This window comes from Eriocheir sinensis, unplaced genomic scaffold (assembly GCF_024679095.1).
Source record: "Eriocheir sinensis breed Jianghai 21 unplaced genomic scaffold, ASM2467909v1 Scaffold49, whole genome shotgun sequence".
Taxonomy (NCBI): Eukaryota; Metazoa; Arthropoda; class Malacostraca; order Decapoda; family Varunidae; genus Eriocheir; species Eriocheir sinensis.
Genome location: NW_026111820.1, coordinates 521513 through 546512, shown reverse-complemented (window position 1 = coordinate 546512; position 25000 = coordinate 521513). Strand labels below are relative to the sequence as shown.

General features: G+C 44.1%; 2 long non-coding RNA genes across 4 annotated transcripts; both read left to right on the top strand.

Moving 5' to 3' along the window:
- The first annotated feature begins 3572 nt into the window (after nucleotides 1–3572).
- On the top strand, nucleotides 3573–13209 carry LOC126992560 (uncharacterized). Of its 3 annotated transcripts, XR_007746644.1 has the most exons (11): nucleotides 3573–3891; nucleotides 4126–4188; nucleotides 4427–4531; nucleotides 4952–5209; nucleotides 5624–5704; nucleotides 6507–6594; nucleotides 7337–7518; nucleotides 8763–8843; nucleotides 10767–10886; nucleotides 11450–11710; nucleotides 13047–13209. It is a non-coding gene; the product is annotated as an uncharacterized LOC126992560 (long non-coding RNA). The 3 variants fall into 3 exon arrangements; XR_007746643.1 differs by lacking the exon at nucleotides 3573–3891 and having other exon boundaries at nucleotides 3899–4188; nucleotides 4952–5179; XR_007746642.1 differs by lacking the exon at nucleotides 3573–3891 and having other exon boundaries at nucleotides 3899–4188.
- Nucleotides 13210–18372: 5163 nt separating this feature from the next.
- LOC126992566 (uncharacterized) lies at nucleotides 18373–23129 on the top strand. Its single transcript, XR_007746649.1, has 3 exons — nucleotides 18373–18805; nucleotides 22121–22205; nucleotides 23046–23129. It is a non-coding gene; the product is annotated as an uncharacterized LOC126992566 (long non-coding RNA).
- The last annotated feature ends 1871 nt before the right edge of the window (nucleotides 23130–25000 follow it).

Below are 25000 nucleotides of genomic sequence, written 5' to 3'. Positions count from 1 at the left end.
AAGGTAATGCCCCCTAAGAAGGTGGTGTGTCAGATTTGGATATTTCAAACTAACTCACCTGGTTTACTCACCTGGTGGGCTTCCAGACCCCACAGTCCACATGATGACGAGGGGAAGCCAGCACTCTGCTGATGCGCCAGCTCTCAATATTTAATTACATAAACAAAAAGAAATACTAATGAAAGAGCTGGATAGTCCATCATATGCAGTCAATTTGTAATGTAATTTATATGATTAGATGTAGAGCTACAGTCCATTTAATGATATTCCAAAAGTTTGTCCCCAAGATGATGAGCTAGTGCTGATTTAAATAGAGGTAGAGACTGGAGGGTGACCGGGGATTCAGGGAGGGAATTCCACAAAGGAATGCCTCTGACACTGAAGGACCTCTTCCTTAGTTCAAGCTGGGTCCTAACATGTGCTATTTAGTGCTGGTGGCCTCTAGTGGGTAGATCAGGAGTTAGAACAAAAAGGTCTGAAGGGGAGATTGCACATTTGTTATGAAACGTCTGCCAGTAGGGTTGACGGGGACAAAGCCCCACCCAGCAGGTGATGTTAAATTTGAATTGATCTGTTAAGTTTAGTGGTGGGGTGCTGTGCAATAACCTGCACAGTGTTGTTCTTCAGTAAATATCAGCAGTGCAGTGCTCAGTCTTGTGTAATATTGCACTCATGCCGGTGCACAAGTGCAAAATTACTAGTTACACCTGCACAGCTAAATTACCTTGATCTTGATTTATAATACACAGGGCACCCATTCAGGTGCATAACATGCATATTTGTGTTGGCTGTTGGGTGACGGGGGAGCCGGGTGTGCAGGGGAGGGAAGTGAATCAAGTGTAATTGTTAGTGTTGGTGTGTTGTGGTGACAAGTGAGTGTGTAGTTGTTTTCTGAATGAGTCTATTGTACCGCAGTCTAAAATCTGTTGAGGGAGGCTGTTCCAGTCACACATGGTGCGTGGAAAGTATGAGTGCTTGTATGCGTCAGTGTTAGTGTGATATGTTTGGTATTTATGGGTGTGTGTGTTATGAGTACGTTGACTGTTTGCATTGTGTAAGTATGTGTGTGGGTCAATGTCAGTGTGAGTGTTTGTGATCTTGTATATCAGTGTAGGTCTGTGTGCTTGTATGCGTATGTGAAGAGGGTCCATGTTTATTTGTTGTTTGATCCGTGTTGTGATGCCAGACGTTCAAGTGTAATTGTTTGTAATGAACCTTGCTGCCTTGGTGTTGATTTGTTCTAGCCTATCAATGTTTCTGTGTGTGTAAGGATCCCACACCGTGGAGCAGTATTCCAGTGTTGGTCTCACAAGTGTGTCATAAGCTACCTAGTGCTTGTGCAAGGTCCTTTCTTGGTTGCAATGCCTACCACTGATTATTGTATAATATTTTTGATAAATTTTTGATATGCTTTACAAGGGTATAGATATTGGTTATCATGTCAGGCTTTGATGGGTTTGTATTCACCCTAGAAAACATGGAGTGGCAGCACACGGGGTAATTTTTGATAAATCCCTGTGATCCACTTTGCAATGGTTATAGATATTGGTTATTACCTATCTGTTAGGCATTTATCCCCACAATAATGTGTCCTCAAGGCTCTGTTTTGTGACAGTTGAATTTCTACATTTAAAATTATTGAAAATCACCCCATATCAAAAACCTTGGGCAAATATTGCCTCTGAAATAAATCTTAACCAGTTGATGAAGGTGAACCTTTGTGTTGCAGGATGACGGAAGACACGCCCCAGAGGAAGACGTCAGCCAGGAATCCCCGCGCGGTCAGCCTCTTGCTGGGGGTGCGGCAGCGGCAGCAACCGATGGCAAGTCTGGAGAAGCAGAGGTTGAGGCTGGGCAGCTCTGGTCTTTGTTAGTAGGTCAGGAGAAGGCAGAGGCCAAGGGAGTGAGAAGCTCTTTTTCTCTTTTTCCTTTGTCGAGTAAATGAAGCAGCTCAAGGGGAAAAAAGCCCACTATGCATTGCTCCTGTAAAAGTAGATAGAAGTGAGTGGTCTGGAGAGAGTCAGTTACAGGTGGAGAGGTGTCTTGATATTCCCCTCATGAAAGAGTTCAAGTCATGGGCAGGAGGAAACACAGACAAAGGAAGCTTGTTTGTTCCAGAGTGTACCAGCAAAAGGGATAAAGGAATGCAGACGGTGGTTTACTCCTGCATAAGGGATTTGTATAGCACAGGAATGAGACAGTAGAAATTTGTGTGCAGCTTAGTGTGAATTTTTTCCCCTTCATTACTAGGTGGCATTAGATGTCCAGGCTTGAGGGACAGGAGAAGCAAGATCCCTACAATGCAGTACAGTTTATGTGGCATACCATATTGAAATTGCTACATTTGACACATTTTGTCAGTAAGATACAATCTGATTGACCGATTAGGACCCCAACACACACACACACACACACACACACACACACACACACACCTATGCACAAACCTCAGCAAATGATCGGAGGAGGCTAGATTAAACCTGGTGTGCCGTTTGAACCCTAAGCACGGCTATTTTCTCTTCTAGTTTGGTCCTGAGTTAGTTATAGTGTTGTGTCTGCTGGTTATGACTCGGCAGTGGGGGGTGAAAAGGGAAGTCCTGCTCTCTCAGTCTCTCTCTCTCTTGGCCTAAAGCCTTACTAAAGTCTGTTCACTTAAGTCAGACCCAAGCTGACAACATAAACCTAAGTGTGTTTGCAAGCTGAGTGCTGACTGGCTGCTGCTGTGGCTTCCAAGTTTTCTTTAACCTGTTTGTGTTTATCTCACGCAGCACTTTCTGCTAATCTGCACTGTGCTTACAAACACGCTTAGGTTTATGTTGTCAGCTTGGGTCAGAATTAAGTGAACAGACTATAGTTGTGATATATAGGGATTGAGCTACACTTGTGGGCTCTTGTGTATGTGTTGGGGTGGAGGTTGTATGTGTGTGTGTGTGTGTGTGTGTGTATTTACCTAGTGATATACAGGATGCTTTACACTGGTCATGTCTCCAAATTTCAGTTTATCAAGTTTAGCTTTAATTCATGAATATTTTTAGCTTGAGCTCAATTTTCTCTATTTTCAAGGTCATTCTAAGTCACAATGTATCTGTGTGTGTGTGTGTGTGTGTGTCTGCCTCTGCTGGCTTGTCTGTTTTTTATGTGCATTTACTTAGTCATAGTATAGAGGATTTTAACTAAGCTTGTGTTGACCTGCCTCCATATCTGCTTTCATACAACTGTACTTACTTTTATAAATTCATGGATGTTCTCAGCTCTGTCTCCTCATCCAGACACTTGCCAGTGTGAATCACTCCAGCAGGGAAGTCAAGCCTCATAATAATGATGATGATACTACTACTACTATTACTACTATTACTACTACTACTAATAATAATAAAAGATGGTATATAAATTTTATTTTACTCAACTATATCACTAACTTCCCATTATGAACCACTCTTAACAGGAAAGCCAAACACAATAGTAATAATAATAATAATAATAATAATAATAATAATAATAATAATAATAATAATAATAATAATACAGCATATTTATTATACTTTATTCTACCATCTGGCGTTTCAGGGTGAGATGGAGGTGTGGCCAGGCCTGTACACACACTTCACCTCCCAGCTGATGGCCCTGGTGCGGGGCAAGGTGGTGCTGGTGCTGGAGGTGTGGCCAGGCCTGTACGCACACTTCACCTCCCAGCTGATGGCCCTGGCGCGGGGCAAGGTGGTGCTGGTGCTGGAGGTGTGGCCAGGCCTATACACACACCTCACCTCCCAGCTGATGGCCCTGGTGCAGGGCAAGGTGGTGCTGGTGCTGGAGGTGTGGCCAGGCCTGTACGCACACCTCACCTCCCAGCTGATGGCCCTGGTGCAGGGCAAGGTGGTGCTGGTGCTGGAGGTGTGGCCAGGCCTGTACGCACACCTCACCTCCCAGCTGATGGCCCTGGTGCGGGGCAAGGTGGTGCTGGTGCTGGAGGTGTGGCCAGGCCTGTACACACACCTCACCTCCCAGCTGATGGCCCTGGTGCGGGGCAAGGTGGTGCTGGTGCTGGAGGTGTGGCCAGGCCTGTACACACACCTCACCTCCCAGCTGATGGCCCTGGCGCGGGGCAAGGTGGTGCTGGTGCTGGAGGTGACCAGTCTGACCTCACCCAAACATTGTGGCAGGAACTGAGCACCACACATCCACACACTGGTATGCATTCTACCTCCCTATAGAATTCAATTGGGAAAAAAAGATTGACATCACTGAAAACTTGAAAAAAATATTGCACAGAAATCTAAAAAAAGCTTAGACAATTATTATTACATAGCAGGATGATAGTAATATTGATAATAATAATAGTAATGATAATAATAATAACAATAATAATAATAATAATAATAATAATAATAATTAGAATGGTAATAAGCAATCCCTGTTGTGTGTGCAGGGTGGGTGGTGCCTGCCGTCCTGGCCAAGAGTGCCGCCCACACCCTCAGTGCCTTGCTGGGCCACCACTGCCCCCCTGCTGGACCCCCCTGCAGCCATCACCAAGGTGCCTGATAGCTGTCTGTCTGTCTATATCTTTCTGTATCAATCTGTCCATCTCTATGCCTGTCTATCTATCTCTGCTTATATCTGTCTTTATCTATCTATCTATCTCAGTCTGTCTATATCCATTTATCTATCTCTCTGTCTGCCTTATCTCTGATGCAGGATTTATTGAACTGTTTTGTTTTAATATTGTTTTTGTTCCTCTTTTTTATTATTATTATTCTCCTTACTTTACTGTCGCTGTCTATTTTAATTTCCCTATCCATGTCTGCTCATTAAGAGGAAGCTGTTTAGGCCTATAGCATTGTCTTATTTTTCCTTGATGGCCTTTCTTGGACCTCAGAAACAATGTCTTTTTCCTATAGTTAACCTGCTCTTTTTCTCAACATTGACCTTCCTCTCCCTTCCCTGTCCTCCCCAGCCTTCAGGAGACACTGCTGAGCCTGGTGTATGTCCAGCGGGCACACTGGCGCTGCTTCCAGTACCAGGGTCCTTATGCCAGCAGGAGGTGCGGGGCGAGGCTGATCCCAACACCTTCAACCCGAGCCTCTCCTTCCAAGGCCTGGTGGGTGTCTGGCCCTTACGCCTCAAGACCAGAGACACCATGCAGCTCCTGACACCACAGACCAGCAGCTCAGGGAGAGGATTGGTGAGAAACTGCTGCAGCTGAGGAGGGAAGGTATTTAGGGAGGAAGGGGAGGAGGGAGGGGGAGAAAGAGGGAGAGGGACAGGGATGGAAGAGGAGAAAGGAAAAAATGGAAGAGAGGGAGGGAAGGAAAGGAAAGGGAAGGCAAAGAGGAAGAGGGAGAGAGAGAGAGGAGGGTCGAGAGGGAAAGAAAAGGAAGCAGGGAGGAAGGGAGAGGGAGGCAAAGAAAGGGAAAGGAAGGAGGGGAAAGGAGAGTTAAGGGAAGGGAGGGAGTGAAGGAGATGTGAGAGAGGTTGGGAACATTATAAAATGGCTTTGTACTGCAGTGGACCAATAATAATGGCTGAGGAGGAGGAGGAGAAGGAAGAGGGAGGGGTGTACACCTTTCATAGGAAGCTCAGTCACAGCAAACAGGAGTCACTGAGGAGCTCTGTGCCTTGTCTTCAGAGGCCGTGGTGCTGAGTGAGTCTCCGAGGCTGTGTCTGGTGTGTGACGAGCAGGTGGAGCAACACGCAGCCTTACGGAAGGGTAAGTGCACTACACACTAAGGTGTTTTTTCATTCACAGACAAAACATAATGAAGATAGTCTAAGTACTCTGATGTACCCGAGGCAGCTCTTGGTACCTGCCAGAGTTTTTACCTCAAGAAGACCAAGTTTCCCTCACATATATATCTACTTGGACCGAATTTCTTGTCCACACCAAACCCACTTAGGCAACACATGGCATCTTTTTACCAGAGCTTTTACTTCAAAAAGACTCAGAGTTTCCCTCAAACATACCATTTATAGAGGACTTCGTGGTGCAGTGGTTAGCACACTCGGCTCACAACCGAGAGAGCCCGGGTTCGATTCCTGGGTGGAGTGGAAAAATTTGGGCGGCTTTACCGATACCCCACGCCCCTGTCCAGCCAGCAGTGAATGGGTACCAGGTATTAATCGGGGGTTGTGTCCCGTCTCCTGGGATCTGTTCCCTTCTATAATTCCTTCCCTTCTGTCTCTCTCTGGCATATGACCACAGATGTTGCACCGACTAAACGAAACTTTCCAACTTTCTGCATACCATTTATTTATTTTCACCCAATTCCTTGTTACATATGTCACCCATTCAGGCAGCTTTAATACTCTTTACCAGAGCTAGAAGACAAAGCTTTCCTCACTTATCTAACCAACACTTAACTACCATAACTTTGACCACACATAACCCCTTGAGGCAGCTTTCTACCCTCGTACTAGAGCAACCTTTTTTACCAGACAAGTTTCCCTCACACCACAACACACAGAGGTACACACTAATTCACCCTCTTTCCCCCTCTCCCCCCCACACAAAGGGAACATCCAGAGCAGCCAGAGTGCATCCAGTGGGTGTGGGAGATGCTGGGGCGTGCTTGGGTGCTGGGACGAGGCCAGCGGCTGCAGGTGGGTGGTGGAGGCACTGTCTGTATGATGTGTTTGTTCATGTTTATGTCACTGTTCCGTCGTTCACTGTTCCGTTGTTTACTTCTCCTTGTTCGCCTTGCTTAGTATGAGTCTCCCTTCACACCTGCACTGGCTAACACCTGTATAGCCACCCATAGTAAAGCATAGAGGGTATGCAGCTCTCTATTCCTGGACCTGATTTATAAACATGATTCTGTGTCAGCCATTTGGATCTGTTGGGTTGAGTTGAGGCAAAGAAGTTGTTCTCATCGTTGGAATTAGAACTGAGGAAGGAGAGAGAGAGAGAGAGAGAGAGAGAGAGAGAGAGAGAGAGAGAGAGAGAGAGAGAGAGAGAGAGAGAGAGAGAGAGAGAGAGAGAGAGAGAGAGAGAGAGAGAGAGAGAGAGAGAGAGAGAGAGAGAGAGAGAGAGAGAGAGAGAGAGAGAGAGAGAGAGAGAGAGAGAGAGAGAGAGAGATAGAGAGATAGAGAGAGAGAGAGAGAGAGAGAGAGAGAGAGAGAGAGAGAGAGAGAGAGAGAGAGAGAGAGAGAGATAGATATATATATATATATATATATATATATATATATGATGCAAAACAGATTCTGGATAAAGGAAGGAGAGATGGGAGAGAGTAAATGAGAAATAGAGAGATTTATAGATGATGTCAAAGAGATATTGATAAAGAAAGAGTCTAATCCTAATCTAACCCTTTTCTCCCTCCCTCTATCCATCCTTGCACAGCCTCGGTGGCCCAGCGTGAGGAGGTGGAGCTCATGCACAGCCAGGAACACGTGGCCTTCATGTTCAGCCTCCAGGCCCAGCGAGAGGAGGAGCTGCAGACCCTTCAAGAGAACTACAAGTCTGTCTACCTCCACCCCGCCACCAACGTCTGTGCCCTGCTCTCGGCTGGCTCACTGCTGCAGGTACGAGGGGGAGAAAGAAGTACCATAAGTGCATGTAGGAGAGAGTAATGTTGTGTTCACATTGGTAGAGAAAGAAGGAGGAGGAGGAGGAGGTGTGAGACAGGAGATGAAAAGGAATGGCATTGAGTCACTCCTCTAGTCTCTGCTCATGGTTGGGTCTTTAGATTGGAGTAGGAGGAGGAGGAAGGAAAAGGAGGAGAGAAAATTATAGTAAAAGCCTGTAATAGAAAATAATGCTGTATTCAAATTGGAGGAAGAAGAGGATAAGGAGGAGGTGGAGAAAGAGGAGAGGGAGGGAAGGAAGAGGAGAAAGGAAACAATGGAAGAGAGGAGGAACATAAGAACATAAGAACGCAGGAGTCTACAAGAGGCCGGTAGGCCTGTACGAGGCAGCTCCTTTGACCCTAAGCTCCCGTGTATCTAACCCCACCTAATATCGCTGTCCATGAATTTATCTGGTCTATTTTTTAATGTGACAATTGTATTGGCACTCACCACATGACTGCTAAGCCTATTCCACTCATCCACCACCCTGTTAGTAAACCAATTTTTGCCTATGTCCCTGTTGAATCTGAATTTATCCAGTTTAAACCCATTACTTCGTGTCCTACCCGGTTCTCTTACCAACAAAACCTTATGAATGTCTCCCTTATTAAAGCCCTTCATCCATTTATAAACCTCGATCATGTCTCCACGCACCCTTCGCCTTTCTAGAGAATGCAAGTTTAACTGTTTGAGTCTTTCCTCGTATGGCAAGTTTCTCAACCCCTGAATCATCTTAGTCATCCTCCTCTGCACCGATTCTAACATTTTGATATCCATTCTATAGTAAGGTGACCTGAACTGAACTGCATAGTCAAGATGAGGTCTAACTAATGCTAAATATAGTTTGAGGAAGACTTCGGGGCTTCTGTTGCTTACGCTCCTTATGTTGCTTACGCAAGGCAAAGAGGAAGAGGGAGAGAGAGAGGGGGTTGAGAGGGAAAGAAAAGGAAGCAGGGAGGAAGGGAGAGGGAGGCAAAGAAAGGGAAAGGAAGGAGGGGAAGGGAGAGTTAAGGGAAGGGAGGGAGTGAAGGAGATGTGAGAGAGGTTGGGAACATTAGGAAATGCCTTTGTACTGCAGTGGACCAATAATAATGGCTGAGGAGGAGGAGGAGAAGGAAGAGGGAGGGGTGTACACCTTTCATAGGAAGCTCAGTCACAGCAAACAGGAGTCACTGAGGAGCTCTGTGCCTTGTCTTCAGAGGCCGTGGTGCTGAGTGAGTCTCCGAGGCTGTGTCTGGTGTGTGACGAGCAGGTGGAGCAACACGCAGCCTTACGGAAGGGTAAGTGCACTACACACTAAGGTGTTTTTTCATTCACAGACAAAACATAATGAAGATAGTCTAAGTACTCTGATGTACCTGAGGCAGCTCTTGGTACCTCCCAGGACTTTCTCTGCCTCTGTGGTGGATAGTGGAGTGTTTCCCATGTGGTATTAGTGTGCTGGATATCCCTTCACTGGTAGCCTGGTAACATACACTCCCAGGACTTTCTCTGCCTCTGTGGTGGATAGTGGAGTGTTTCCCATTTGGTATTAGTGTGCTGGATATCCCTTCACTGGTAGCCTGGTAACATACACTCCCATGTCTTTTTCTGCCTCTGTGGTGGATAGTGGAGTGTTTCCCGTGTGGTATTGGTGTGCTAGATATCCCCTCCCAGGGTGCAGGACTTTACATTTTTCTTCATTGAATTGTAGCAGACATTTTCGTTCCACTCCTGTAGCTTGGTGAGGTCTGTCTTCTGGCTGGAAATCTGCAGCCAAGGGGTTAACAAGTGTGCTGCACCTTCATGGGACCAAGTTTCCCTTGACCCTTTTTTGGAATTACTTTTACACAGACATTGTTGCAGTTTGAGAATGCTGCTCACTGGTCGCTTGCTTCATGTCCTACTCTCTGACCCTCACCGGACCTGCCTTTGACGTGAGAGCTCTTCATGTCCAAATACTATGCCTAGATAGATAGATAGAGAGACAGATAGATAGTGTGATAGGTAGGTACTCCCAGTTATCTCCTGACATTTGCTGTATTACCTTTCATGAATTGATAAGTTTATCTGTACTGTGTTCATTGACCTGGTAGTGAAGATGTCAGATGGAGTCTTTCAATGCTGCATCTTTTAAGGTTAATCAGATGATGACAACTATGAGCCAGGTGCCCAGAGTTTGTTTTTTCCCAAATAAATGAACAGCTATTTCGAGAGAGGTTGTTTCCCTCAACAGACAGGAACCATTCAGGAAAAGGGAGAGAAGGAAGAGGGAGAGGAAAGAAATGCAATGCAGTTTGCTTACTGTGAGACAAACAGAATAAATGGACATAACAACAGCATCAGCAAGGTTGTGTTAAAGGGAGGTAAAGTAGATAGAGTCCGTCCTTTCTCCCCCCAAAAATACATAGACACATTACATGGACCAGGAACAATTTTGGCACAATATTTTACTTATCCATAATTGCCTAAGTGGCCAAAAGAGAGATCAGTTTCAGAAGGAGAGGTGTCTTGATTGTTCTAAATACCTATTCAAACACATGTTAACCAACTTGAAATAGTGCTCCAGCTCTCACTTGGAAAGAAAGGAAGGAAGGAAGGAAAAGGAGGCCTGGAAAGATGGTAGGAAGGAGGAGGAGAAAGAGGAATAATTAAATGGAGAAAGAAGGGAAGAGTCCAAGGGAATTTAAGGAAAGAAGGAATGATAAAAAGGAAACTAGGCTGGCAGAGAGAGAGAGAGAGAGAGAGAGAGAGAGAGAGAGAGAGAGAGAGAGAGAGAGAGAGAGAGAGAGAGAGAGAGAGAGAGAGAGAGAGAGAGAGAGAGAGAGAGAGAGAGAGAGAGAGAGAGAGAGACCCTTGATTCAGCTATTTTGCCATCCTGTGTCTTTCCTCCCAGCTACAAATCAGAAAATTGACCCTCGAGTGCTAAGTCCTCTGAGTATTTTTCTCCCCACACTGGTGCCGAAGTATTGCATTTTCATTCATTCACAATTACCTGACACTTTTTTCTTTTCCTGTTATGATTCCCAGTGATCAATGTCTAGATCCACACAGCCCTGTCCAGCACATGAAGGTTCACCCTGCTATCCAAGCTCCCAATGCAAGAATCAGTTATGGTCCTCAGCTCTGGTATTTCATCGTCCAGTGTCCTTCCTCCCAGCCACAGTTCAGGAGGAAGAAGTCGTGTTTACTAAAGCCACAGTGTTTTTCTTGTGTTGTTTCAGAGTGGTATGGGTGACGCAGAGGCTCTCACTCAGGTGGTGCTGCCCGTGGCCTACCAGTTCAACCCACAGCTGGTCCTGGTCACTGCCAGCCTTGATGCTGGTGCGGGGACCCACTTGGAGGTTGGTGGATGGTGTCACTATCTGTATGACTACCTGCTGCTGCCTCTTTCTCTTTTTCTGTCACTATCTGTTCAGTTCAGTTCAGTTCTCTCTCCATAATTATATTTTCAGTTCATGGTCGGGAGTTTTGGCTTCATAACAGCACTCCCTGATGCACTCCTTCACTGTTTGGGTTTCTTGTTTTCCTCTCTTTATTCCTTTAGTGTTCTTTCTTATCCAAAATTTCTCTGTTGTTCTTTTTTGCTTTTTTTATTTATTTATTTATTTATTTTTATCTGCCTTAATAACACATCTTCAGGGGCTGCCATGTGTATGCAATGAAGCATTTTGTAGTCTCCTTATATTGTATCCTGGTGTATTGTCATCTCAGACCATTGCATTCCATAGTGAAGAACTCCCTTCCTCTTCCTCACCCCCATTCCTCCCTTCATGCATCTCATACCTAAAGTAACACAGCCTAACCATTGCATTCCATATTGAAGGACTCCCTTTCTCTTCCTCCTCCCTTATTCCTCCCTTCATGCATTTCATACCTAAAGTAACAGCCTCACACACACTCCCAGGTTGCTGCGTGAGTCCTGGTTGCTGTGGACATATGATGGCCCTTCTGTCTGGCCTGGCCGAGGGCCGCATGGTTCTGGCACTGGAGGGCGGCTTCAACCTCACCACCATCAGCTGCTGCATGACGCTGTGTGCCAAGGCCTTGCTGGGGGACCCGCTGCCCCCCCCTTGAGCCCCAGCTGGTGCCCAACAAGAGTGCCGTGCAGACCATCAATGACGTCATCCGTACCCACAGCCGCTACTGGCCGGCGCTCTGCTTCAAGGTGAGTGTGGGGGTCTTTAATCCGACCACTGCAATTGGCACGGATTTGGCCTTCACTGGTAGCCTGGTAGCATACAGTCCCAGGTCTTTCTCTGCCTCTGTGGTGATAGTGGAGTGTTTCCCATGTGGTATTGGTGTGCTGGATATCCCCTCCCAAGGTGCAGGACTTTACATTTTTGTTCAGGGGATTTTTAGCAGACACATTTTGTTCCATTGCTGTAGCTTGGTGAGGTCTTCTTGTAGGAAATCCACAGTCAAGGGGTTAAGGGGCAGGACTGGTGAAAGTTATCCCTCATGTCCTGCTGGTGTGTTCTGTGCCTGGTAGTGTTGTCAGTACATAATATAGAAAGCTGCCTCATTTCCAGAACTATATATTGGACATGTATTAGTTAGATCTCTCAAAACATTTCTTCAGTTCTCAGTGGCTATAGATATTGTTATCGTCAGACAGTAAGAAGAAAACACATTATCCTCTCTATGTTTTGCAGTCTTTTCTTGTGGTTTGAGTCCTTGTGGTGCCTGACCCTGGGCAAGGTTACTTTCTTTACTGCCCTCACACTGCTCCTTGCCTCCCTGGAGCAGAGTCAGGGAGAGGTTGTCTACATCTACCATCAGTATAACAGTCTTGGTGATTAGTAGAAGATAATAGAAGGAATAGAAGGTTAATTTTGATTTATATTAGTTTTTTTCATAATATCTCTTCTTCCTTCTCCTCCTCCTCTCTCTCATTCTTCCTCCCTCTCTCTTCCTTTCTTCCTCCCTTTCCCTCTCCTCTGTCTCTGCCTTCATTACATTCTTCACCCATTCCTCCTCTCCTCTCCCCTCCAGGATTTATACCTCATCCAAATCTCTCCTTATATTAGAATCGCTTCTCTTTCCTTCCCTCCCTCCTCTCCTCCTTCTCCCTCTCCCTCCCTCGATCTCTTACATTCCCTTCTTTATCCACCTTTTCGCTTCTCTTTCCTTCCCTCCCTCCTCTCCTCCTTCTCCCTCTCCCTCCCACTCTCTCTTCCATTCCCTTCTTTATCCACCTTTTCTCTCCTTCCCTCCCTCCTCTCCCTCCCACTCTCTCTTCCATTCTCTTCTTTATCCACCTTTTCCCTCTTTCCTTCCCTACCTCCTCCTCCTCCTTCTCCCTCTCCCTCACACTCTCTCTTCCATTCCCTTCTTTATCCACCTTTTCCCTTCTCTTTCTCTCCACCACTCTTACTTCTCTCTCTCCTCCCTCACTCTGTCTCCCTTGGTCCACTCTGTTCTCTCTCTCTCCTTCCTCCATGCCTCCCTCCTTCCTCCTCCTCTTCTAGATTTGGATAGTAATATGTTTTAATGTATTGCAGAAAGAAGAAGAAGAAAAGAAGAGAAGGAGAGGGTATATGTCTGTGTGTGTGTTATATGGACAAAATTTAAACTGATTTCTTTCAACATATATTTTATTATTATTATTGAAAGACAAACTTTTCTTCTTCACTTCCTCCTTCTTCTTCTTCTTCTTCATCTTCTTCTTCTCTTTCATCTTCTTCTTCATCTTTTGTCGGGGTTCTGATAAGAAGAGAAATAATAAAATAATGAGAAAGAATTAGCTCTATAGAGAAAGAGGGGGACCCATATATGTGTCTGTGGGGGTTGTCAACATACTGTGGGGGTCATCCTGAGAGAGAGAGAGAGAGAGAGAGAGAGAGAGAGAGAGAGAGAGAGAGAGAGAGAGAGAGAGAGAGAGAGAGAGAGAGAGAGAGAGAGAGAGAGAGAGAGAGAGAGAGAGAGAGAGAGAGAGAGAGAGAGAGAGAGAGAGAGAGAGAGAGAGAGAGAGAGAGAGAGAGAGAGAGAGAGAGAGAGAGAGAGCACAGCCTTCTGTCTCTTTCTCTTCCTTCTCCTTATTCTTTCTCTCTTTCTACTACTACTACTACTACATTTCCTCAGTAGTTAGTCAGTCACTGTGTGTGTTTGTGTGTGTGTATCTCAATCTCAGAAGTGCCTCCATCTGTCCCTGCTGTGGCACTCTCACTCTTCAATTCCTCTTCTTCTATCTCTTTAAATCTTCACTTATATACCCATGCAGTCTTCTCCTCTTCCTTCTTCTTCTCACTTTCCCTGACAGTCCCTCTCTCAAGCCTTCCCTCATACACTCTCTTCACAAACCCATTCTCATCACGTGTCCAAACTATATCGGCACAGCACACACCACTCCTTTCGCTGCCACACCCACACCATACTGCTCATACACGCTTCATTCTGTCTCATCCTGACACACCACACACACCTCTTGTATAACACCTTTCCACTGCATGTATATCCCCTTGCTCTGCTGCGTGTCATGTACAGTACTTGGCTAAAGCTGTTTCTTGATCCCCTCTTGGTCTCCGTGCTCACACTTCTTCCCTTCCTAACTCTGCCCTTCGCTGCTCTCTTCCTGACCTCACCTCCCTGTGCATCTGGCCGCCCTAAACTCATCTATATATTCCTGCACTATTCACTTCTCTCCCTCCCACGTTCCCATTCATTACAGTTTATTTATCTCCTCATTCCCTCTCACTAGCACTCCATTTCTTGTTACAATTGTCACTTTTCTCCCCTATTTCTCCCATTTATCTTGGTGTGTGTGTGTGTGTGTGTGTGTGTGTGTGTGTGTGTGTGTGTGTGTGTGTGTGTGTGTGTGTGTGTGTGTGTACCTCCTGTAATAATAAAATAATGTAGGAATGCTCAATAAAAATAAATTACAAATATATATTACTATTATTATTACCATTGTTATTATCATTAGACCCAAGAAGGAGGAAGAGGGATAGAGAGAAGGGAAAGGAAGGAAGAGGAGGAGGGAGGGAGAGGAAGGAGGCAAGGGAAAGGGAGAAGAGAAGAGAAGAAGGGAAGGAAGGTGAGGAAGGAAGAGAAGAAGAATGAAGGAAGGGAAGAAGATATGAGAAAGGAGGAGAGATGGAGGAGGAGGAGGAGGAGGAGGTCATAATCTATCTTCCTCTGCACCGTGAACCTAAAAGAACACTTCTTATGACCCTCCCTGCCCTCCTTTTTGGCCTTTGGGAACAGCTGATGTGCGGGGCAAATGCTTCCGACCTTAGGAGGGAGGTGAAAGGGAGGAGAAGAACTGGAGAGGAGGAGATAAAATGGAGAAGTGGAGGAGAAAGGGGAAGACCAGCAGCAAGAAGACATGAAATAATGACAAGAAATATTAAGGAAAGAGGAAAACAAAAGTAACGAGGAAAAATAACAGGTTAGGGAAAGAAAACAAGGAAAGTAACAAATAAAAAAGTTAAGAAAAACTGAAATAAAACAAGAATATTAAGTAAAGGAAATAAAGAAAAGGACACTGGCCGAATCACTCCCCCAGCCGCCCCTGAGGCCTTAACACACACACACACACACAATAATTCCCTAAACAGACCCCACAGTTACAGGGCCAATGCAACATGTTTTCAGCCCCCAAACAGCCCCTTCCAAGCCCTCTAGTGTGCCCAGACCTTCCTGTAGAGTAGGGCGGATCGTTTTTCAACTTTTTTTTATTTTTTTGTTCCTATAGTGATAAAATGTGTCTCATGGGTGAGAAAAAAATATTTGCAAAGTTTCAGGTGTCTGCGATGATGTCTTCTGCCTCCCCACAGAGCTTAAAAGTCAATTTTTGAAGTTAAAAATCACTTTTTTATCAATATTTTTATTTTATTTTTATTTTTATTTTTATGCGCTCCTATAGTGATAAACTATCTTTAAGTGGTGTATTTAGCTCCTATTATTAATGGGAACGTCTCAAGTCTTTATCTTCTGCCTCCCCAAATGGTCTGAAATATTAGAAAAATGCAGAAAAACTCGCATAATTTTAAAAAATTCCCAAAAATAAAATATCTAATGTTTACATTTCCTATACAACAGAATTATTTGTACTGGCCTCTAAGTTCATGTATGCAAAATATAAACATTATATATTAGTTTCTTCTACCTCCCCAAACAGCTTAAATTTAAGCGATATTAAATATCATTATATAATACAGCTCTTCGCATATTTATCATGTATATATTATATAATATGTTGGTAAACACGTAAGAGACAGATCCTTAGGTGCACCGAACACCTCACATTCCTTTGAACTCCTTGTGGTTGCCATTCTGAAACAATAATGTTTATGTATGTAATTAAACCTAAAAAACGCACACATATATATATATATATATATATATATATATATATATATATATATATATATATATATATATATATATATATATATATATATATATATATATATATATATATATATATATATATATATATATATATATATATATATATATATATGTTACAGGGAATGCGTGTAATTAGGGATTTCACGTAATCCCTAGTGAATATGTGAAATTAATTTTTCTTTTTGCTGTATTATGGAACCTGTTAGGTAAGGTTAGGTTAGGTTTAGGTTAGGTTAGGTTAGATTAGTTTAGGTAAGGTTAGGTTAGGTTAGGTTAGGTTAGGTTAGGTTAGGTTAGATTAGTTAAGCTAGGTTAGGTTAGATTAAGTTAGGTTAGGTTAGGTTAAGTTAGGTTAGGTTAAGTTAGACTAGATTAGGTTAGGTTATGTTATGTTAGGTCAGTTTAGGTAAGATTAGATTAGGTTAGACTAGATTAGGTTCCATAATACAGCAAAAAGAGAAATTCATTTCACATATTCACTAGGGATTACGTGAAATCCCTAATTACATACATTCCCTGTAATATATATATATATATATATATATATATATATATATATATATATATATATATATATATATATATATATATATATATATATATATATATATATATATATATATATATACAGTTATACACAAATTACACATATATTAAAACATTTATATGCAGTATATTAGACAATTAGACGCATACCCTCAGCGACAGAGCAAAACACCTGCACCCACCTCTCACAAGCAGCAGACACACACTGAAGGAAGAGCGTCTGTGTGAGAGGCGTGGTGACTGAGTGGTGACTCATTCTCTCTCAATTCCCTCCCTCCCCAACTCTCAATCGCCGGCCCCTCATGAGTCATGATGCTGCTTGCACCACCATACGCAATTACGCACTACACACAGTACACAGTAATCATATGTATTCCGTTATTTAAAGGTAGTTTATCCCTAATAGAACGCCTGAAGTGCAACATTGACTTTACTAAAAAATATTGGAAACTCATGTGTATTATATTTAATTTTACTTAAATTTAAGCTGTCTGGGGAGACAAAAGATGTTGATATTCAATGTTTATATTTTGCATACATGAACTTAGAGGCCAGTACAAATAATTCTGTTGTATAGGAAATGTAAACATTAGATATTTTATTTTTGGGAATTTTTTAAAATTATGCGAGTTTTTCTGCATTTTTCTAATATTTCAGACCATTTGGGGAGGCAGAAGATAAAGACTTGAGACGTTCCCATTAATAATAGGAGCTAAATACACCACTTAAAGATAGTTTATCACTATAGGAGCGCATAAAAATAAAAATAAAAATAAAATAAAAATATTGATAAAAAAGTGATTTTTAACTTCAAAAATTGACTTTTAAGCTCTGTGGGGAGGCAGAAGACATCATCGCAGACACCTGAAACTTTGCAAATATTTTTTTCTCACCCATGAGACACATTTTATCACTATAGGAACAAAAAAATTAAAAAAAGTTGAAAAACGATCCACCCTACTGTAGAGGCCAGGGCAGCTCAACAGACTCTAGCCCCAGCCCAGGGACGGGTTTTAATAACACTAACAGACGTATTTTGACAACAATGACAGTCACCAAGAACCTGTAGAGTGGACAGGAGGAGGAGAGAGGAGGGAAGGAAGGGAGCAGAGGAGGAGGAGCAGAGAAAGAAAAATTGAAAGAGGAGGAGAAGGAAGAAATGATGATGAAAAGATGGAAGAAAATAAAGAAAATAAAAGGAGAAAAAATGAATAAAAAAGAAATTATGTGCTATTTTTTACCTTTGTTCCTAAGTCTTCTTCCTCTTCTTTTTCTTCTTCTTCTTCATCTCATTCCATGGAAGAAGTTAAGTTGAATTAGTATTCGTATACTAAAAATAAGAAAACTCTGTGTCCCTGCCTCCCTGATACGTTCCCTGCCTTCTAGCACTATAGTCCTGCCGCCTCGTCCTGCCTCCCTGTTATATGTTTAAGGCCGAGATTTTTCTCTCTTTTCTACTACACCCGGTCCCACACGTCCTCTGCGTGTATTGAAACACACGAGACATTAATCAAGACAAGGAGAGGGTTTTGTTGGCTGCCCGGGATTGAACCTGTGACCAGCGTGACGGGAGAGCCACTACCTTATCAGTCGGCCAAAGAGGTACCCCGCTGGCTGAGTGGGTTATGGGAGGCTTGCCCATCAGGCCTAGTCGCTGCACTACATATGCATTAAAACAACTCTGAAAACAATTACAATTACGAAGAAAAGAATGGAATTGACGACATTCCCTCATCACATCATAATCCTCCCTTTCAATGCCTCCCTCATGTATTCCCTCCCTCTCCACATTGTAACAGGCAAGTGACAAGGGCCAGGAGGAGGAGGAGGAGGAATTAGTGATAAGGGAAGGCATGCCTGACACCACAAAACCTCAAAACTGCCAACTCTTTGAATAAGCTGAAAAACTAAAATACTGGGCGGGGATGCTCAAAGGGGTGGTAACTTAGCCCCGGAGACGGTTGTAAGTCACGGGTCGCGTCGCAAGTTAGCTCCCCGCTAGTACCGTCCTCCGCAGCGATGCACAGCGCGGTCGCAGCGGGGTGCTAAGGGTTAGCCCTATGGTTCATGAGTGAGGCGGTAGAGGGCCGGCAGCTCACCAGCTGATGTGATTGCAACCAATGGAAATCACTGAAACAAAGAAGACAGCCAATCAGGATCGAGGAAGGTGTTTGTAAACAAACGATGGAAACTTGGGCATTTGGTGCGGGGCCGTCTAGCCAGACCACTTGCTACGCTTCCCTACTTCCTTCCATTCTTCCACCGACTGTTTCAGTGGCAACACCTGACCTCGCAGAGCCCGACCACTCCTCACACCAGTCATCCGCGCCTCACTTGGCCCATCCTCAAGAAGACGCAAACAGTAAGTATTTCCCCTAGTTCGTACAGACTAGCCATAATGTAGAAAACTAATGAAATATTGGTCGGAGTCAGATGCCACACCCTGCCCTTCCAAGCCCCAACACCCTGCCACACCCTGCCCTTCCAAGCCCCAACACCCTGCCACACCCTGCCCTTCCAAGCCCCAACACCCTGCCACACCCTGCCCTTCCAAGCCCCAACACCCTGCCACACCCTGCCCTTCCAAGCCCCAACACCCTGCCACACCCTGCCCTTCCAAGCCCCAACATCCTGCCACACCCTGCCCTTCCAAGCCCCAACACCCTGCCAGACCCTGCCCTTCCAAGCCCCAACATAAAAAGAACATAAGAACATAGGGAAACTGCAAGAGGCCAGGTGGCCTACACTGGACCCTCTTATCCCATGAGCCCTGACTTTATTTAACAGTCTCTGGTGAGGTACCTTATCGAAGGCCTTACTAAAATCAAGATAAACCACATCATAGCTCTCATCATTGTCAGCTGCCCGTATACTCTATTGTAAAAGGATATAAGATTAGTAAGGCACGACTTTCCTTCAGTAAACCCATGCTGTGAGTCATGAATTAAAATATGTCTGTCTATATGGTCCCTAATACTATCAGCTATTATTGACTCAATCATTTTACCTATAACTGACGTCAAACTAATCGGCCTATAGTTCTCCATAGAAGATTTGTCTCCCTTCTTAAATATTGGAATAAAGTGTGCCTGCCTCCATGAAACAGGCACCACCCCTGTCTTACCTAGACGGGTTCCACGAGAAGGGAACCCCACAAGTGCCAACACGCCAGCAGAACACTAAAACTATTAAGCCGCTGCTGGAATGTGTGTTGATTGCACTAAGTAAAGACTAGTTATAAAATATATTGACTTATACGTATATAAGTGAAATAAATATTTATATTTATATTGCTGTAAGTAGAATAAAGTAATTTAGAGTTAATATGTTCTATGTCTAGTGACTTCCTAAATACTTCTGTTAACTGCCCACTTATCTCTGTTTCACATTCCTTTATTACCCTGGGGAAAAGTTCATCCATCTCGGGTAATTACCTGTTGACCTGACTTCCCTGTGAGGTATAAACTGTTTCTGTCCTAATTTAATCTCCCTGACCAGACTATTGTACTCACCCTCCAAGCTACTGACCTGACTAGTGACCTCACCAGAGATTACCGCCCCTCCCTGCTCTGGGTCCACCCTGCCCTTCCAAGCCCCAACACCCTGCCACACCCTGCCCTTCCAAGCCCCAACACCCTGCCCTTCCAAGCCCCAACATAAAAAGAACATAAGAACATAGGGAAACTGCAAGAGGCCGGGTGGCCTACACTGGACCCTCTTATCCCATGAGCCCTGACTTTATTTAACAGTCTCTGGTGAGGTACCTTATCAAAGGCCTTACTAAAATCAAGATAAACCACATCATAGCTCTCATCATTGTCAGCTGCCCGTATACTCTATTGTAAAAGGATATAAGATTAGTAAGGCACGACTTTCCTTCAGTAAACCCATGCTGTGAGTCATGAATTAAAATATGTCTGTCTATATGGTCCCTAATACTATCAGCTATTATTGACTCAATCATTTTACCTATAACTGACGTCAAACTAATCGGCCTATAGTTCTCCATAGAAGATTTGTCTCCCTTCTTAAATATTGGAATAAAGTGTGCCTGCCTCCATGAAACAGGCACCACCCCTGTCTTACCTAGACGGGTTCCACGAGAAGGGAACCCCACAAGTGCCAACACGCCAGCAGAACACTGAAGCTATTAAGCCGCTGCTGGAATGTGTGTTGATTGCACTAAGTAAAGACTAGATATAAAATATATTGACTTATACGTATATAAGTGAAATAAATATTTATATTTATATTGCTGTTAGTAGAATAAAGTAATTTAGAGTTAATATGTTCTATGTCTAGTGACTTCCTAAATACTTCTGTTAACTGCCCACTTATCTCTGTTTCACATTCCTTTATTACCCTGGGGAAAAGTTCATCCATCTCGGGTAATTACCTGTTGACCTGACTTCCCTGTGAGGTATAAACTGTTTCTGTCCTAATTTAATCTCCCTGACCAGACTATTGTACTCACCCTCCAAGCTACTGACCTGACTAGTGACCTCACCAGAGATTACCGCCCCTCCCTGCTCTGGGTCCACCCTGCCCTTCCAAGCCCCAACACCCTGCCACACCCTGCCCTTCCAAGCCCCAACACCCTGCCCTTCCAAGCCCCAACATAAAAAGAACATAAGAACATAGGGAAACTGCAAGAGGCCGGGTGGCCTACACTGGACCCTCTTATCCCATGAGCCCTGACTTTATTTAACAGTCTCTGGTGAGGTACCTTATCAAAGGCCTTACTAAAATCAAGATAAACCACATCATAGCTCTCATCATTGTCAGCTGCCCGTATACTCTATTGTAAAAGGATATAAGATTAGTAAGGCACGACTTTCCTTCAGTAAACCCATGCTGTGAGTCATGAATTAAAATATGTCTGTCTATATGGTCCCTAATACTATCAGCTATTATTGACTCAATCATTTTACCTATAACTGACGTCAAACTAATCGGCCTATAGTTCTCCATAGAAGATTTGTCTCCCTTCTTAAATATTGGAATAAAGTGTGCCTGCCTCCATGAAACAGGCACCACCCCTGTCTTACCTAGACGGGTTCCACGAGAAGGGAACCCCACAAGTGCCAACACGCCAGCAGAACACTGAAGCTATTAAGCCGCTGCTGGAATGTGTGTTGATTGCACTAAGTAAAGACTAGTTATAAAATATATTGACTTATACGTATATAAGTGAAATAAATATTTATATTTATATTGCTGTTAGTAGAATAAAGTAATTTAGAGTTAATATGTTCTATGTCTAGTGACTTCCTAAATACTTCTGTTAACTGCCCACTTATCTCTGTTTCACATTCCTTTATTACCCTGGGGAAAAGTTCATCCATCTCGGGTAATTACCTGTTGACCTGACTTCCCTGTGAGGTATAAACTGTTTCTGTCCTAATTTAATCTCCCTGACCAGACTATTGTACTCACCCTCCAAGCTACTGACCTGACTAGTGACCTCACCAGAGATTACCGCCCCTCCCTGCTCTGGGTCCACCCTGCCCTTCCAAGCCCCAACACCCTGCCACACCCTGCCCTTCCAAGCCCCAACACCCTGCCCGGCCCTGCCCTTCCAAGGCTCAACACACCCTGCCCTGTCCTGCCTTCAAGGCCCCAACACAACCTACTCTTCCCAGCCCCAACTCATCCAGCTCTGGCCTGCTCTTCCCAGCTCCAACTGTTGCTCCAACTCCTCTCCCTGGACGTGACGTGACCATCTGCGCCTCACTTGCCCCTTCCTCAAGAAGACACAAAAGGTAAGCATTTCCCCAAGTTGGTACAGCCTAGCTAAAATGTGGTTTACTAATACAATACATATTGTTTGAAGAGCTGACTACCTTGCTGGAAACTGCCATAGTAAGTAGGCAATGCGTTCATGTTGAATAGGAAGAGTCAGGCGCTACATAGAGTTTTGAGATCTCTAGATGGGAGGTAAAACACGTTTACATAGTATGCGATGTAGCAGAGGGAGTTATGGGAGGCTCACCCATCAGGGAAATTGCCACACTACAAAAGGGGGATTGATGAGACTTCAGTGCACATGCTACTTTAGTGTTCTGTGTATATTATAGATAGAGCAGGGTATGGCAGAGTATTTCCACGAGAAACTGGCGGGTGCGGGGTGAGCCCAACCCCACGCTTTGCCACACACTCAACACCTCTCGCCTCCTCTCACATGTCAGCTATTTAATACCTTTAAATTAATTTAATCAAATAGTTGGATAATCCAATGGGTCATACAGTGTTGAGATTATTTTTATGATTTTATGTCAGCTAATTAATATTTGAAATTGTGTAAAAGAATGTACATATCAAATAAGGCAGTACAGTGCTATGCATGCATTTAATTACAATATGAACAAGTTGTGTTAGAAAGAAAGCCTAAAACAGATTATATACTCAGTGTTAGGTTTGGTAGTGCTGTGGCAAGAAAATGTGATTATAGCCTCCGTGGTCTAGTGGTTATTGTAGTCAGAGCTAAGCCCCAAAAATTTCCATCCCAGCTAGGAAGGAGTCAGAAGGATGATAGAAGGAGTAACATGTTTGTGGGAAAAGTTTAGGTACTGCATACTAATTACATGTTACACCACTTTCAGGAATGGAGGGGAAGAAACCCCGTAAGGCCAACTTCTCTGAGGCTGAAGTGTTGGCAATGGTCACGGCCATCCGTGACAATTACAACATCCTTTTTGGTAAATTGTCTGCGGGGACGACCCATTCTACAAAATTGGTAGCCTGGGCAGAGGTCCAAGAAGCTGTAAATACAGTGGGGCGGGTTCACCGCGACATCGATGAAGTTAAAACCAAATTCAAACACATCAAGTCCGACGTCAAGAGGAAAAGGGCGAAGGACCTTCACTATCAAAAAGGAACAGGTATGTTGATAGATTATCACTGGAGAGCATTATGATATACAAAATATGTTTTTTATTCTTTGATATGTGCCGATACTAACCAAGCCAAATTTTTCGGGCAAATATCTCCCTCTCTATTAACAGTGTAAGGTAGTCAGGGGGATGATGTTAACGTCATATAAACTGCCTGCTAAATGTTACCATTCATCATTTTCCTTTCTTCTCAGGTGGCGGCCCAGCACAAAAGACACATTATTCAGTGGCGGAAGAAATTGTGCTGGGCTTAATTCCTGTGGAGGCCATCATGGGCCATCGTGGGATTCCAAACCCGGACCAATTGGCACTGACACAGGGTGAGACATAAAAATATATTTGCGTTATGATCAGAAATATGATTCTTACTGAATGATAACGATTAACCATTGAATATTGTTATGTGTAATACTAACTACACATACACTATCTTGTGTTAACTACACAGTGTACACCAGAAAGTCAAAATGTATACACATTAGTTATATTGTTGTAATATACATTTACAACCTAAAAAAACAATACGTTAGGAGCAAGTTTCACATTTGAAATAGACCTAATACTTGTTATATATTTTTAGTCTTAATTCTACAGTAAATGTTAATTTAATTTATGATATTTAGTATCTAGGCACTAGGAGGCATAGATTCCTCAAGGCTCCCGGGAGGGTGTAGGAACTTAGCAATGGTTTAATAATACCGCTGTATAGCATTTATATGTTGTGATTTCCTTACAGAATACCAGGATGCTGCAACACCTGCAGAGGAGGAGGAGGAGGAAGAGGAGTGGAGGCAGGTGCAGCCCACCTCCGAGGTTATACCAGTGGATATGCCTGCGGCCCTTAATGACCATTTATATGGGGCATTTATGGGCACCCAAAGACAGGCATCAAGGCCCAGGCCCTCAACGGCCCACCACACCTATGCCCGCCCAGCCAGCCACACTCCCACCCGCCCAGCCAGCCACACTCCCACCCGCCCAGCCAGCCACACTCCCACCCGCCCAGCCAGCCACACTCCCACCTGCCCAGCCAGCCACACTCCCACCCGCCCAGCCAGCCACCGGAGAACTGCACAACATCCTGCACAGGACATTAACCTGCTGGAGCAGATGTTTGAAGTGCAGAAGACACTCAACACTTCGGTGGAGAGGATGACCGACAGGCTGGAGCAAGCAATTGCTCGCGCTGGTTCAGAGATTGCAGCTGCTATACGGTGTGCTGCAGGTAAACTGCCACAGTAATGTGCATGTTTATCTGCAGCACCCGCCTGCAGAGACCTCATGTTTGACAACTTGAGGTCTCTGCAATGGACCGTATTGGCTATCGGCGGCGACTGAGACAAGTACTGTTTTGACTTAACTCAGTTCCTTTTTCTATTTCAGAAAAAATAATTCTGGCTGTCGTTTGGAGCCAAATGTGGTACCTGCTGGTAGAAAAAAGGATTTACCTTTGCTGGTCAGATTTGCTTGCTGTGTGTGGTGTGTGACCAGTGAGGGGCGAATGTGCCGCAGGCTGCAGTCTCCTGAGCGGCCCAAATGGACAAAACACAGCTTGGGAGGTTTCGTATTTTTTTTTGCCCAGGGCTTTATTTTGCTCTCCAGTAGCTTAAAAATGATTTAACTTGCTGTCAAATAATTGTTCGTAGCTATTTTGACCTCTGGTC